This window comes from Jaculus jaculus, chromosome 2, assembly GCF_020740685.1.
Source record: "Jaculus jaculus isolate mJacJac1 chromosome 2, mJacJac1.mat.Y.cur, whole genome shotgun sequence".
In the NCBI taxonomy this organism is placed as follows: Eukaryota; Metazoa; Chordata; class Mammalia; order Rodentia; family Dipodidae; genus Jaculus; species Jaculus jaculus.
This window is the reverse complement of record NC_059103.1, coordinates 173,089,395-173,102,925: the sequence shown is the minus strand read 5'-3', so window position 1 is coordinate 173,102,925 and position 13,531 is coordinate 173,089,395. Positions and strand designations below refer to the sequence as shown.

At 44.0% G+C, this 13,531-nt stretch overlaps 1 protein-coding gene across 1 annotated transcript in view; it reads left to right on the top strand.

The window, feature by feature from the left end:
- The window catches only part of Rrm2b (ribonucleotide reductase regulatory TP53 inducible subunit M2B), a 145,589-nt gene extending 132,977 nt beyond the window's left edge, over positions 1-12,612 (top strand). The window contains exon 10 of the mRNA XM_045144279.1: positions 12,514-12,612. The gene's annotated coding sequence lies outside the window, so the exon portion shown is untranslated. The remainder of the gene's footprint in view (positions 1-12,513) is intronic.
- The last annotated feature ends 919 nt before the right edge of the window (positions 12,613-13,531 follow it).

The window sequence follows — 13,531 nt, the reverse complement described above, 5'->3', positions numbered from 1 at the left end:
ATCTTCCTCGAAGCTCCCAGAAAGCACATCGAAAAGGACAACAGGAGAGTGAGATCAAGAGAAGGCCTGCCTCCAGTGAGGTTGTCCTCTGACCTCCACACAGGCCATGGCACACATGTCCCATGGCACCCTCAAAGCTGGAGCTGCTATTTTTTTTAAAAAATTTAATTTATTTACTTATTTTTATTATATTTTATTTTTATTTATTTGACAGAGATAGAGGGAGAGAGAGATTGAGAATGGGCGCTCCAGGGCCTTCAGCCACTGCAAACAAACTCCAGACGTGTGCGCTCCCTTGTGCATCTAGCTAACGTGGGTCCTGGGGAATCGAACCTGGGTCCTTTAGCCTTGCAGGCAAATGTCTTAACCACTAAGCCATTCCTCCAACCCAATTTACTTATTTTTATTTATTTGAGAGAGAGAGGGAGAGAGAGAGAGAATGGGTGCCCTTCAGACTCTGTGAACGACCTCCAGACACATGTGCCACCTTGTGCATCGGGTTTACATGGGCCCTGGGGAATGGAACCCAGGTCCTTTGTCTATGTAGACAAGTGCCTTAACTGTTAAGCCATCTCTTCAGTCCTGGAGCTGCTATTTTTAATTGGTGAGCCTCAGTACTTTTCTGGTCTCTGCTCTCCACTGACTTGGGGTTATAGGTATATGCAGCCATGTCTAGATTTTTAGGTAGGTTCTGGGGTGCTGTCTCAGGCCCTCCCAGTCACTGATGCTTAAGCGGCAAGCACTTTTAAATGGCTGATCTCAAGTTCATTCTTGTTATTTATTTTTTAAAAAAATTTAAATCATTTTTATTTATTTATTTGAGAGCGACAGACAGAGAGAGAAAGAGGAAAATAGAGAGAAAGAGAGCTCCAGGGCCTCCAGCCAGTGCAAGTGAACTCCAGACATGTGTGCCCCCTTGTGCATCAGGATAATGTGGGTCCTGGGGAATCGAGCCTCGAACCAGAGTCCTTAGGCTTCACAGGCAAGCACTTAACTGCTAAGCCATCTCTCCAGCCCAAGTTCATTCTTTTAAAAAATATTTTATTTATTTATTTGCAAACGTGCACGTGCGCACGCACGCACACACACACACAAACAGACAGACAGAGATAGAGAGAGAATGACACGCCAGGGCCTCCAGCCACTGCAAATGAACTCCAGATGCATGTATCACTTTGTGCATCTTGCTTTATGTGGGTACTGGGGAACTGAACTCCAGTCTAAGTTTTTCAGGCAAGCACCTTAACCACTGAGCCATCTCTCCAGTCCCCCAAGTTCATTCCTAGTCTTATCAAATGGAATGATGCAGATAGCTTGGGGCTTGCAAACAAAAGGGGCCTAAATCTCAACACTCACGTTCATCTAAGGTGTCATTTAGGGAAAGACAAAACTTCCGGGAGCCCTGTGGCTTCCTTGTGTTCAAAAAGGGGGCCTGATGCCCTGCCTCTCTACTGGGCTGTGGACCTTGTGGGGTAAGACCTGTGAAAACCTTCTGTAAGTGATGAGGCTCCAATTACCAAGCTGGTGTCACTTATCTGATTGTTCCTGTAAGTGCTGCTCAGCGGGGTTCAGTTCTTTGCTTTGTTGCCTCTGGCCTGACATTTAAGTCCTAAGACTGCCCAATTAGAAAATTAGGGCCCCAAAGAGACACAGTAGCACTCAGCAAGCTCTGAATTCTCCTCCAAGCAACTCCAGGCCCCTGCGATGACCCAGCTAATTCCTTCACTGTGGCCGCAGGGATGCTGTCCCCTTCCCACGCACAGACACAGACAAGACAACCTTCTGTGGTTGCCTTGGAGAGCCAGATGGGAGACAAAAAGAACTGGGCTCTGTTCCCTGATGTTCCCTGCCCAGAGTTGGTGACCTAGCTTGGTGAGGACAGACCCGTGTGTGGTCTGTGCTCCCGAGGTGTTAAGGAAAGCTGTGCTAAGGCAGTAAATAGCTATGTCAAGCTGCTTTAATATTTGAGAGTTCACTTTTTAAACTAGGGAGATGGCTCAGTGAGTGGGATAAAGTGCTTGCCTCTTAATCCAGAGTACCTGAGTTCACATCCCCAGGCTCTATATAAAAGCCAGAAACACTGGTGGGCTCCTGGAATCCCAGCATGGTGACAGTGAGATGGGAGGCAGAGACAGGAGAATTTCCCAGAATCTCATGGATCAGCTACCCTGACAAATGTGAATAAGAATGAGAATGAGAGATACTGTTTTTTGTTTTTTTTTTTTTTTTGGTTTTTCATAGTAGAGTCTCTGGCCCAGGTTGACCTGGAATTCACTAATTCACTACGTAGTCTCAAAGTGGCCTCGAACTCATGAGGATCCTCCTACCTCTGCCTCCCAGGTGCTGGGATAAAAGGCGTGCACCACCACGCCCAGCTTGAGAGGTGCTGTCTTAATATGAGGTAGAAGGCAAGGGCCGACACCTGAAGCAGCCCTCTGATCACCATAGCATGTACATGACCCACTCACATCCATGGACACACGTCTCCACTCACATACATAGACACACATGCCCCCACTCACATACATAGATACAAATGCCTCCACTCATACGTGGGTACACATGCCCTTGCTCACACACACGGACACACATGAACACCCACACAGATATACACACCAAAAAATGTTAGAATTGGGATGGAGGGACGGCTTAGTGGTTAAGACATTGTTTGCCTGCAACCCAAAGGACACAGGTTCGATTCCCCAGGACCCACATTAGCCAGATGCACAAGGGGGCGCATGCTTCTGGAGTTCATTTGCAGTGGCTGGAGGCCCTGGCATGCCCATTCTCTCTCTCTCTCTCCCGCTTTCTCTGTCAAATAAATAAATAAAAATATTTTTTAAAAAGTTAGGAGGATTGTTTTCATATTAAGACACCAATAGTTTGCACACTAAGTTGGCTGCCTAAGCCTCAGTTGGGGGGAACTTATAAAGGTTTTCTTCTTCCAATAAATATTTATTATGTCTCTCATGTGTACTAACACTAACCTGTCCCCCAGGTAAAGGGATACAGCAGGAGTGGAAATAGCTCTAGTGTGGAGATATAAGTGATAAACCCATGAATAAATATATATCAGATGGCCACAAGCACTAGGAAGGAAAAGAAAGTAGAGTGAGAGAACAGAGGTGATGAAGATGGGGGTGTTATAATACCTGGGTAGCCAGAGCAGCCCTTTGTGATCACATGACACATGAATGGGGCAAGAGGCAGTGACGGAAGAAGGCAAGTGCATAGCCAGGGAGGGATCTCCAGGCAACGCGCCATTGCGCACAAGGACTAGCATGTGCAAAGGTCTTGAGGTAGGTGCGTGATTGCTTTATTTAGTTTTCTTCTTGAAGAATGAGAAGTGTGATAAAGGTCAGTATCTTGGGGGTACAGAGAGAGCTAGGAGGCAGGAACAGGGTGCTGGCGCTGGGTGCAAATGATGAGAGGCATTAGGGCCTCTGAGAGGACTTAGGATCTTATTCTAAGTGAGGTAGGAGGGCCCCGGAAATTTTGAACAAATGAGTGACATGAGCTCCCTTTGTTTTGTTTGTTAATTTTTATTTATTTATTTAGTTTTTATCTGAGGTAGGGTCTTCTTACTCTAGCTCAGGCTGACCTGGATCTCACTCTGTAGCCCAGGCTGGCCTTGAACTCATGGGGATCCTTCTACCTCAGCCTCTGGAGTGCTGGGATTAAAGGCATGCACGACCACGCCCAACTTTTACAAATTTTTTAAAAATATTTTGTTTTTATTTATTTATTTGAGAGGGGGGAAAAAGGAGAGAGAGAGAAAGAGAGAGAATAGGCACACCAGGGCCTCCAGCTACTGCATATGAACTTCAGATGAATGTGCCCCCTTGTGCATCTGGCTTACATGGCTGCTAGGGAATCAAACCAAGGTCCTTTGGCTTTGCAGTCAAGTGGCTTAACCACTAAACCACCTCTTCAGCCCCCCTTTTTTAAATTAAGTTTTTACTCTCACTTTTTTGGGGGGGGTGGGGTTCAAGATAGGAACTCATTCTAGCCTAGACTAACCTGGATCTCCCTCTGTAGTCCCAGGCTGGCCTCGAACTCACAGCGCTTTTCCTACCTCTGCATACTGGGACTAAAGGCGTGTGCCACCATGCCCCGCCCAGACTGTGAGAGAGGCAGCAAAATTAGCAGTAGGAAATATGCATCCATCACATTTCAGGTGGGAAACGGGACTAGAAAGTCATGCGGGAGAAGCTCTAAATTCCTATATTTTTACTGCATCCCCTTTCAGTTTAAGTTTCAGCTTGGTAGATTTAGGTTGGGAACCAGGAACCTGTGTTCCCTCTGTGAATTGGCACCATAGCTAGGTTTCAAGACCAGCGCAGTGGGCAGGCAGTCAACTCACCTTTCCTGGGAGCACATCCCCCCCACCCCACCCCCGCGCCCCTCTGTTCCGCCCCCTTCTCCCGCTACAGCCCCCTCCTCCAGCTCTGGCCTCCCGCCCGCCCCTGGCTTCTTTAAATGCACGGCCGCCCTCTCATTGTTTCCCTTTTCTGTCCCTAGCTATTTTCTGCTGTTCGCAGCCTGCCAAGCCCAGACAGATGCCGCTCTGCCTTGGAGGTTAAGTTCACGCTGCAGCTGGGTGCCTTCCGCTCAAGTAGCCTGCGGCTTGCTTCCCCTGCCAGCCTCCTTCCCAAAGTTCTGCTGGGCTGGTGGGTAAATCTAGTCTCCTAGCTCAGGCCAATCCTTCCACCTGTGGGATGGTCCCATTGTGCCTGCCTGGAAGTCAGGCTGAGGCGGGATGGGGTGGGGGGGCAATGATTTTCCGCTTTGGTTCAGAGACAATGTCCAGGTTCTATTTGGGATTCTTCATTCTTACCATCTATTCATTTATATCTTTTTGGTTGGACTGATCCCTTTCCTTTCTGACTTATCAAATTCTACCTATCCTGCGAGGCACTGCACACATTCTTACTAAAGGCTTATTTTTAAAATGTTTGAATTGCTTCCACGTGCACATGGCTTAAAAATCTAAGGGGTTAGAAGATATGCATTCAAGAGTGACTATCCAATAGCCCAACAGCTGCTCAGCCAATTCTCCACCCAGAGGTTATCTGCTACCCTAAATGCTGTAACCGGTGTTTACTCACTGGTGTGTGTTTGCTGTGCCTTTACACACACACACACACACACACACACACACACACACAAGAATATTCCTCCTCGACTTTTTTTTTTTTTTTTTTTTAGACAAGGTCTCATTATATCCCAGGTTGGTCTGGAACTCATAGCTAAGGATGACCTTAAACTCCTGATCTTCCCACTACTTGGTTTATGTTGGGATACTAGGCAAGTGCTCTACCAAATGAGCTGTACCTTTCACCCATACCGTGTTTTAAACTTCAGATATTTCTGGTCATTGTTCCACACTGGTGCATGTACAGCTATTGGTTTTGTTCTTTTTGCAGTGCTGGTGATTAGACATAGGGCCTGGCACATACCAGGCAGGTTCTCTACCATGAAGCTATGCCTAGCCCTTTGTGGCTGCATGTCTCCCAAAAGACTCATGTTTTATTAAAGCTATAACTTGAAGCCAGGTGTGGTGGCACACGCCTTTAATCCCAGCGCTTGGAAGGCAGGAGGATCGCAGTGAGTTCAAGGCCAGCCTGAGACTACATAGTGAATTCCAGATCAGCCTGCGTTAAAGCGAGACCCTAGCTTGAAAAACCAAAGGAAAAAAAAAGCTATAACTTGGATTTCCAGCCACCTGGCTGGAGGAGGTATCAGTGTGGGCAGATCCTGGGGTCCAGCCTTAAGGTGTTACTGGGGGTGGATCTGAATTCCACCCTGCGGTGTGCAAAGTGCTTGAGCTCTCCCTGGGGCTCCTGGTGTGTGCTTGCTTTGGGCAGTGCTGGTTCTCTCTATGTGGCTTTGAAAAAGGGGGCCAGCTTCTTCGGCTATTATGCAACATCTCCTGAATCTATAAGCTTCAAATAAATTCCTTCCTCTCATAAACTGTCTGGTCTGGAGGTTCATCCCAGCAGCATAAAGCTGATTACAACACCCTTGAACATTTTTTTTTTTCCCTGGAATGATGGCTTTTATTTATATATGTTGTATTACTATATGATCTTTAAAGACTTTTTCTTTTCTTTTCTTTTTTTTTTTTGGTTTTCCGAGGTAGGGTCTCACTCTAGCCCAGACTGACCTGGAATTCACTGTGGAGTGTCAGTGTGGCCTTGAGCTCACAGCAATCCTCCTTCCTCTGCCTCCTGAGTGCTACGATTAAAGGTGTGCACCAACACCCCCATCAAGATTTTATTTTATTTTTTAAGTTTTTGTTCGTTTTTATTTATTTATTTGAGAGTGACAGACAGAGAGAGAATGGGCATGCCAGGGCTTCTAGCCACTGCAAACAAACTCCAGATACATGCTTCCCCTTGTGCATCTGGCTAACATGGGTTCTGGGGAATCCAGCCTCAAACAGGGGTCCTTAGACTTCACAGGCAAGTGCTTAAATGCTAAGCCATCTCTCCAGCCCAAGAATTTGTTTTTATTGTGGTAAAATGTATGTGTTGGTTTGAAAAAATTCAAATGGACACATACATATGAGTCCCCCATAGGCTCGTGTATTTGAATACTCAATCCCCAGTTAGTGGCACTGTTTGGGAAGGTTGTGGAACTTTAAAGAGGTGGAGCCTTGCTGGAGGAAGTGTGTCACTGTGGATGGGCCTTGAGGTGTTGTAGCCCAAACTTGCCTCCTCTATGTCATTCCCTGATGATGGGAAGATGGTAATGGGCTTCCTGGGCAGGCATGCCAGGCTTTCCCCACCATGATGGACACTTCTCACAATTTACAATTCACAGATCATTTTCTATCTTAACCCACTTCTGGTTGGATACTTTGTCCAGCAACAAGGAAGTACTTGATATAATATACATACATTTTTCATAATTATATATATATATGGAAATATACATATATACATATACATATATCATGATATATATGTGTGTATTTCAATGTAGGCCCTTGCTCTAGTCTAGGTTGACCTTGAGTTAGCATCAAGCTGGGCCTCAAACTCACAGAGATCCTCCTGCCTCAACTTTCCAAAGGCTGAGATTAAAAGCAAGTACTACCATATCTGGCCTATCATGGTATTTTTTTATTGTGCTAAAATGTACATAACAGGACTGGAAAGATGGTTTAGCAGTTAAGGCGCTTGCCTGAAAAGCCAAAGGACCCAGGTTCAATTCCCCAGGATCCACATAAGCTAGATGCACAAGGTGATACATGTGTCTGGAGTTCATTTGAAGTGACTGGAGGTCCTGGAACACCCATTTTTTTCTCTCTCTCTGATTCTGTCCCCCCCCAAATAAATAAAAAGAAGTTTTAAAAAATGTACATAACAAGGTTTATCATTAACTATTTTCAAGCATATGATTCAATAGTACTAAGCACATTCCACCCTACAGTGTGATAATCACTATCATCCCACAACCAGCATACACCACCCCACACATATTCAACACACACACACACACACACACACACACAAACTATTTCTAAGGAATTCTATTGCAATATTGTGTGTGTGTGTGTGTGTGTGTATGTGTGTGTGTATTGACTACATGTTCATATGTGTATGTAAGGGCCTTGATCTTTACAGGAAGCTTCAAACATCACTTCCTCTTTCCTTGGAATGAATTAGCCATGTAGTCACAAGTTGCCCTGGGGAGAAATCTGGAAATCTAAGTTTCATGTAGACAGTGGCCTCTTACCTACTCATGGCCTGTGAAAGGAACAGATGTTTGGTCGACTCCGAGTCATCTTTGTGACACTGTGTCATCTTCACATTATTTACGTTAATGGCCTCTTGCTATGACCATACACAGTTTCATGTCTGAATTAGGAAATGATTTAAAGATTTGAGAGCCTAATTTCTTCAGCCATTTTCTCCAGTTTAACAAAAACCTTGTGTCATGGTTGGTGTTTCAAACTATTTAAAAAATCTGGGTTTAATTAGCACTTTCTAATTGCTTTATATTTTTAATAAATTAATAGCCTAATTTGTTAAGTCCAGGGTTTCAGGCATGAAAGCAAGTGCTCTATCAGTACCACTTGGTCATTTTAAAACTATTGTTTCAGGCTGGCGATATGGCTCAGAGGTTAAAAACACTTGTTTGCAAAGCCCGACAGCCCAAGTTCTATTCCTGGAACTCATAGAAAGCCACATGCACAAAGTGGCACATGCATCTAAAATACGTTCATTTGCAGAAGCAGGAGGCCCTGGTGCACCTATTCTCTTTCTGTTTATGCTTGCAAATAAATAGTAAATTAAAATATTTAAAACAGGGCTGGAGAGATGGCTTAGCTGTTAAGCGCTTGCCTGTGAAGCCTAAGGACCCGGGTTCGAGGCTCAATTCCCCAGGACCCACGTTAGCCAGATGCACAAGGGGGTGCAAGCATCTGGAGTTCGTTTGCAGTGCCTGGAAGCCCTGGCATGCCCATTCTCCCTCCCTCTCTCTCTCTCTCTCTCTCTCTCTCTCCCTCTTTCTCTGTCTGTCACTCTCAAATAAATAATAAACAAAAAATTTAAAAAAATAAAATAAAATATTTAAAACAAAAAATTCTCTTCTTTCAGCAGGGTATCGTGGTACATGCCTTTAATCCCAGCACTCAAGAGCCCAGCTATGGTGGTTTGATTCAGGTGTCCCCCATAAACTTAGATTTTCTGAATGCTAGGCTCCCAGCTGATGGAGATTTGGGAATTAACACCTCCTGGAGGGAGTGTATTGTTGGTGGCGGGCTTCTGGGTTTTATAGCCAGTTTCCCCTTGCTAGTGTTTGGTACACTCTCCTGTTGCTATTGTCCACCTTATGTTGGCCAGGGGGTGATGTCCACCCTCTGCTCATGCCATCATTTTCCCTGCCATCATGGAGCTTCCCCTCGAACCTGTAAGCCAAAATAAACCTCTTTTTCCCACAAGCTGCCCTTGGTTGGGTGATTTCTACCAGCCGTGCGAACCGGACTGCAACACCAGGATAAGAGGATCTCAGTGAGTTCAAGGCCAGCCTGGAGCTACCGAGTAAATACCAGGTCAGCCTGGGCTAGAGTGAGACCCTACCTTAAAAACAAACAACAAAAAAAGACTTACGCCTAAATCGAAGCACTTGGGAAGCTGAGGTAAGAGGACCTCTGTGAGTTCAAGGACATCCTGAGACTACATAGTGAATTCTATGTCAGCCTGAGCTACAGTGAGACCCTACCACAACAAAAACAAAAACCAAAAACAAGCAAAACAAAAACAAAAACTCTACTCTTGCCTCATTATCATAATCACAATCTCCTTTTTTATTTCTTTATATGCATTAAATATTCTAAGTTTTAGGTGTGCACAGTATGTGTGGCATGGTGTGTGCCATGTTTGTGATGTGTGTGGATGTGTGCCCTATGTGCCTGAGGAAGCCAGCGTCGTTAGTATTATTATTATTGGCAGTCTCTGTCCTGTGAGGCCCTCTTGCTTAAGCAGTAAGTGCTCTTAACTTCTGAGCTATTTCCCCAGCCCAAGTATTCTAATTTTATACATTGTGATTTTTTTTTTCACTGTTTAAGGCATTTTTATTAAGGCAAGAATTTCATAATCCAAATTACATTTCCTTGCTCAGTTACCAATTCTATTATTTAAAACAGAGCCGACCACCAAGTAAAGCAGCTTCCCAGAAAGCAATCAACAACGCCACTGGGGCTCCAATTGTTTAAAATTATTCAGGGACTACTTTGGGATCATTGAGGCATCTGAAATCTCTGTGGTTTCATCCCATCTGATGTCTCGTTGACTCTCAGTCAGCATGGCTTTGTCTTGTACACATCTGTGTATAAACTACTGCATTGGGAACTTTGTGCTTCGAAACCTGAATTTAGGGCATCTCCCCACAGGAACCAGGTTTGCTAACTCCAGGCACTTGCCAGCACTGAAAATCTGGAGCTATGTTAAAAATACAAACTCTGCTGGAATTTTCTGGTTTCCCAGGTAGGAAAAAGTCTAGCCCCAAACTATAAAAGGGTCAACTTTGGGTTGTAAACTTTAAACATTTTATTTATTTACTTAAGAGAGAGTGAGAGAGAGAGAGAGAGAGAGAGAGAGAGAGAGAGAGAGAGAGAGAGAGAATGGGCACACCAGGGCCTCTAGCCACTGCAAATGAAGTCCAGACACATGCCCCACCTTGTGTATCTGGTTTACATGGACCTGGAGAGTCGAACCGGGATTCTTTGGCTTTGCAGGCAAATGCCAGGATTACATTTTAAGAAAATAAGACAAAACATTATATACATGTACAAAATGGCCAAAAATACAAATTAAGTTAAAGTAATATGGAAACAAAATATCAAGACAAGCTGGGCGTGGTGGCGCATGCCTGTAATCCCAGCACTTGGGAGGCAGAGGCAGGAGGATCGTCATGAGTTCAAGGCCATGCTGAGACTACATAGTGAATTCCAGGTCAGCCTGAGCTAGAGTGAGACCCTACCTTGAAAATCAAAAGCAAAACAAAACAAAAAAAAATCAAGACAAGGAAACAGGCAAGTTTTTCTTACCATTTACCACCGTGGTTCATCATCTTCTTTTGTTAATTCTTTCACTCTGACATGATGTTATCTTTTGGGTGTCCAAACTTGATGCAAAGTTCATTTTTTTTATACTTATAAAAGATGTAGATGTCATCTCCATGTGAACCATTAAAACTGATAATGTAGCCACGCCTTTAATCCCAACACTAGAGAGGCAGAGGTAGGAGGATTGCCGTAAGTTCAAAGCCACCTTGAGAATACAGAGTTAAGTCCAGGTCAGCCAGAGCTAGAATGAGACCCTACCTTGAAAGACCAAAAACAAAACAAAACAAAACAAATGAAAAAAACCCAACAATGTAAGACATGTAGCTTGGGAATATCCAGGACAACCACTTGCTCACTTAACTTAATGTCTCTCATTTTCTGATCACCTCAGCACTAGAGAAAAGACACAAATGTCTACCTCTCATTTTAAGAATGGGCCAAGATGTGGATACTGCTAGCAAAATTGGGGTACTGCTTAAATACAATGAGAATGGAATTACAACTATAACATGTAATGTTTCTAACATTTTTATTGATTTTTGCCAGCATTCTTGTGGAATCTTAAAAATGTTAAAAATATGAAACTTGCAGTGTAATTTGAAGTTAATTCTTTTGAAGCTTTTTGAGTAAACCACCAGAGTACATCTAATCACATCTACAAATACACACACGTTCAGTGCCTCTATTTTACATTTTTGGAAGCTTTATCTTTTTCCTTTTCCTTTCATTTGGCAGCATTTCCAAGAACAATGCACAGTGACAGCTATAAAGTGTGTCACTGTCTTTTTTGTTTATGGAAATAACTCTAGTGTTTCCCCATTAAGCAGTTGAATAACATTTCATCATGTTTAGGAAATAAGTGCATATTCTTTTTTTTAAAAAAAGTATTTATTTATGAGAGAGACAGAGAGGCAGTGAGAGAGAGTGCGTGCGAGAGAGAATGGGCTCATCAGGGCCTCTAGCCACTGCAAATGAACTCCAGATGCATGTGCCATCTTGTGTATCTGGCTTTACGTAGGTACTGGGGAATTAAACCTGGCTCCTTTGGCTTTGCAGGCAAGTGCCTTAACTATTGAGCCATCTCTCCAGCCCCATGTGCATATTGGGTTTTTTTTGTTGTTCATTTTTATTTATTTATTTGAGAGCTACAGATAGAGAGAGAATGGGTGCACCAGGGCCTCCAGCCACTGCAAATGAACTCCGTGTGCCTCCTTGTGCATCTAGCTAATGTGGGTCCTGGGAAATCAAGCCTTGAACCGGGGTCCTTAGGCTTCACAGGCAAGCGCTTAACCGCTAAACTATCTCTCCAGGTCCCTATGTGCATATTTTTATTTGGAGATTTTAAAAAAAGATTAAATTTTTTATTTGCTTATTTATTAGAGACAGAGAGGGAGAGAAAGAGAGAGAGAGAGAATGGGCGTGCCAGGGCCTCTAGCCACTTCATGTGCATGCACGTGCCACCATGTGCACCTGGCTTACGTGGAACCTGGAGAATCAAACCTGGGTACTTAGGTTTCACAGATATGTGCCTTCTCTCCAGCCCTTATTTGGAGATTTTTGTTTGTTTTGCTTTTGAGGTAGGGTCTCATTCTAGCCCAGGCTGACCTGAAATTCAACATACAGTCTCAGGGTGGCCTCCAACTCATGGCGATCCTCCTACCTCTGCCTCCTGAGTTCTGGGATTAAAGTTGTATGCCACCAGGTCTGGCTTATTTGGAGATTTTTGTATAGCGAAGGGCTTAATTTTTGTAGAAGGTTTTTTGGTAGTGCTGGAATTGACTATATGATTCTTTATTAGTGTAGTCAACTGTATGAGTAGCTTTCTCTGTATTAAATAATCTTTCTTTACATTATAGAATAAGCCTGACTTCACTGTATATTTCTTTTCTTTTTAAGGGCTAGTGAATTCTGTTGCACTGATGTTAACTCTTTTGCTGCAGGGCAAGCCACTGTGGAGATCACATTGCATTGTGCTTGGGACTTCCCGAAGTGACCCAGGACTCTACCCTCAATGGACAGAGCTCTGTGTCCCACCGTGCATGAACAACAGGGTATGTTCACAGCTCTGTGGTTCTTTGCTGCTTTGCCTTGTTGAATTTCAGTTGATGCATATGCGACTCAGCATTTATCAAGGACTCAAGTGGACCCATACAAGTGTCTGTCTTGTCTTCAGAGTTCCCTCCCACCCAAATTCTCACCCATGGCTGCTAGCTGCCTCAGTTTCCTCATACTCTAATTCCCATGTCTTCATTTCAGGGAGACCACCTGTTTGCACTCTCCCCTACTTGTTCTCTTGACCTGGAAAAGCTGGGCTCTTTGGGGCTGAGGGTAACTGTTTCTCTTTTCTAGTAGATCATTGTCTTGTACTATCTGCTGTTCAGGGTCTGAAATCAGGGTTTTTTAAATATTTCATTTTGATTTATTTCTTTGAAAGAGGGAGAGAGAATGAGCATGCCAGGGCCTCCAGCCATTGCAAAAGAACTCAAGATGCATGCACCACCTTGCATCTGACTTACCTGGGTCCTTTGGCTTTGCAGGCAAGCACCTTAACCACTAAGCCATCTCTCTAGCATCATCCTCCTCATTTTTTAAATAGTTTTTTTCGGGGTTGGGAATTTAGCTCAGTGGATGAGCACTTGCCTAGCAAGCTCAAAGCCCTGGGTTCAGTCCTTAGCACCGGGAAAAAAAAAAAAGACAAAATAGTTTTTTTCAAGGAAGGGTCTCACTCTCTCACTCTCTAGCCCAGGCTGACCTAGATCTCACCTTGTAGTTGCAGGCTGGAATTGAACTCACAGCAATCCTCCTACTTCTGCCTCCCAAGAGCTGTTAAAAGTGTTCCCCAACATACCTGGCCTCAGTTTTTCATGTATTTTGTTCAGTTTTTTTAAAAATTATTTTTATTAATTTATTTGAGAGAGAGAAAGAGGGAGAGAGAGAGAGAGAGAGAGAGAGAGAGAG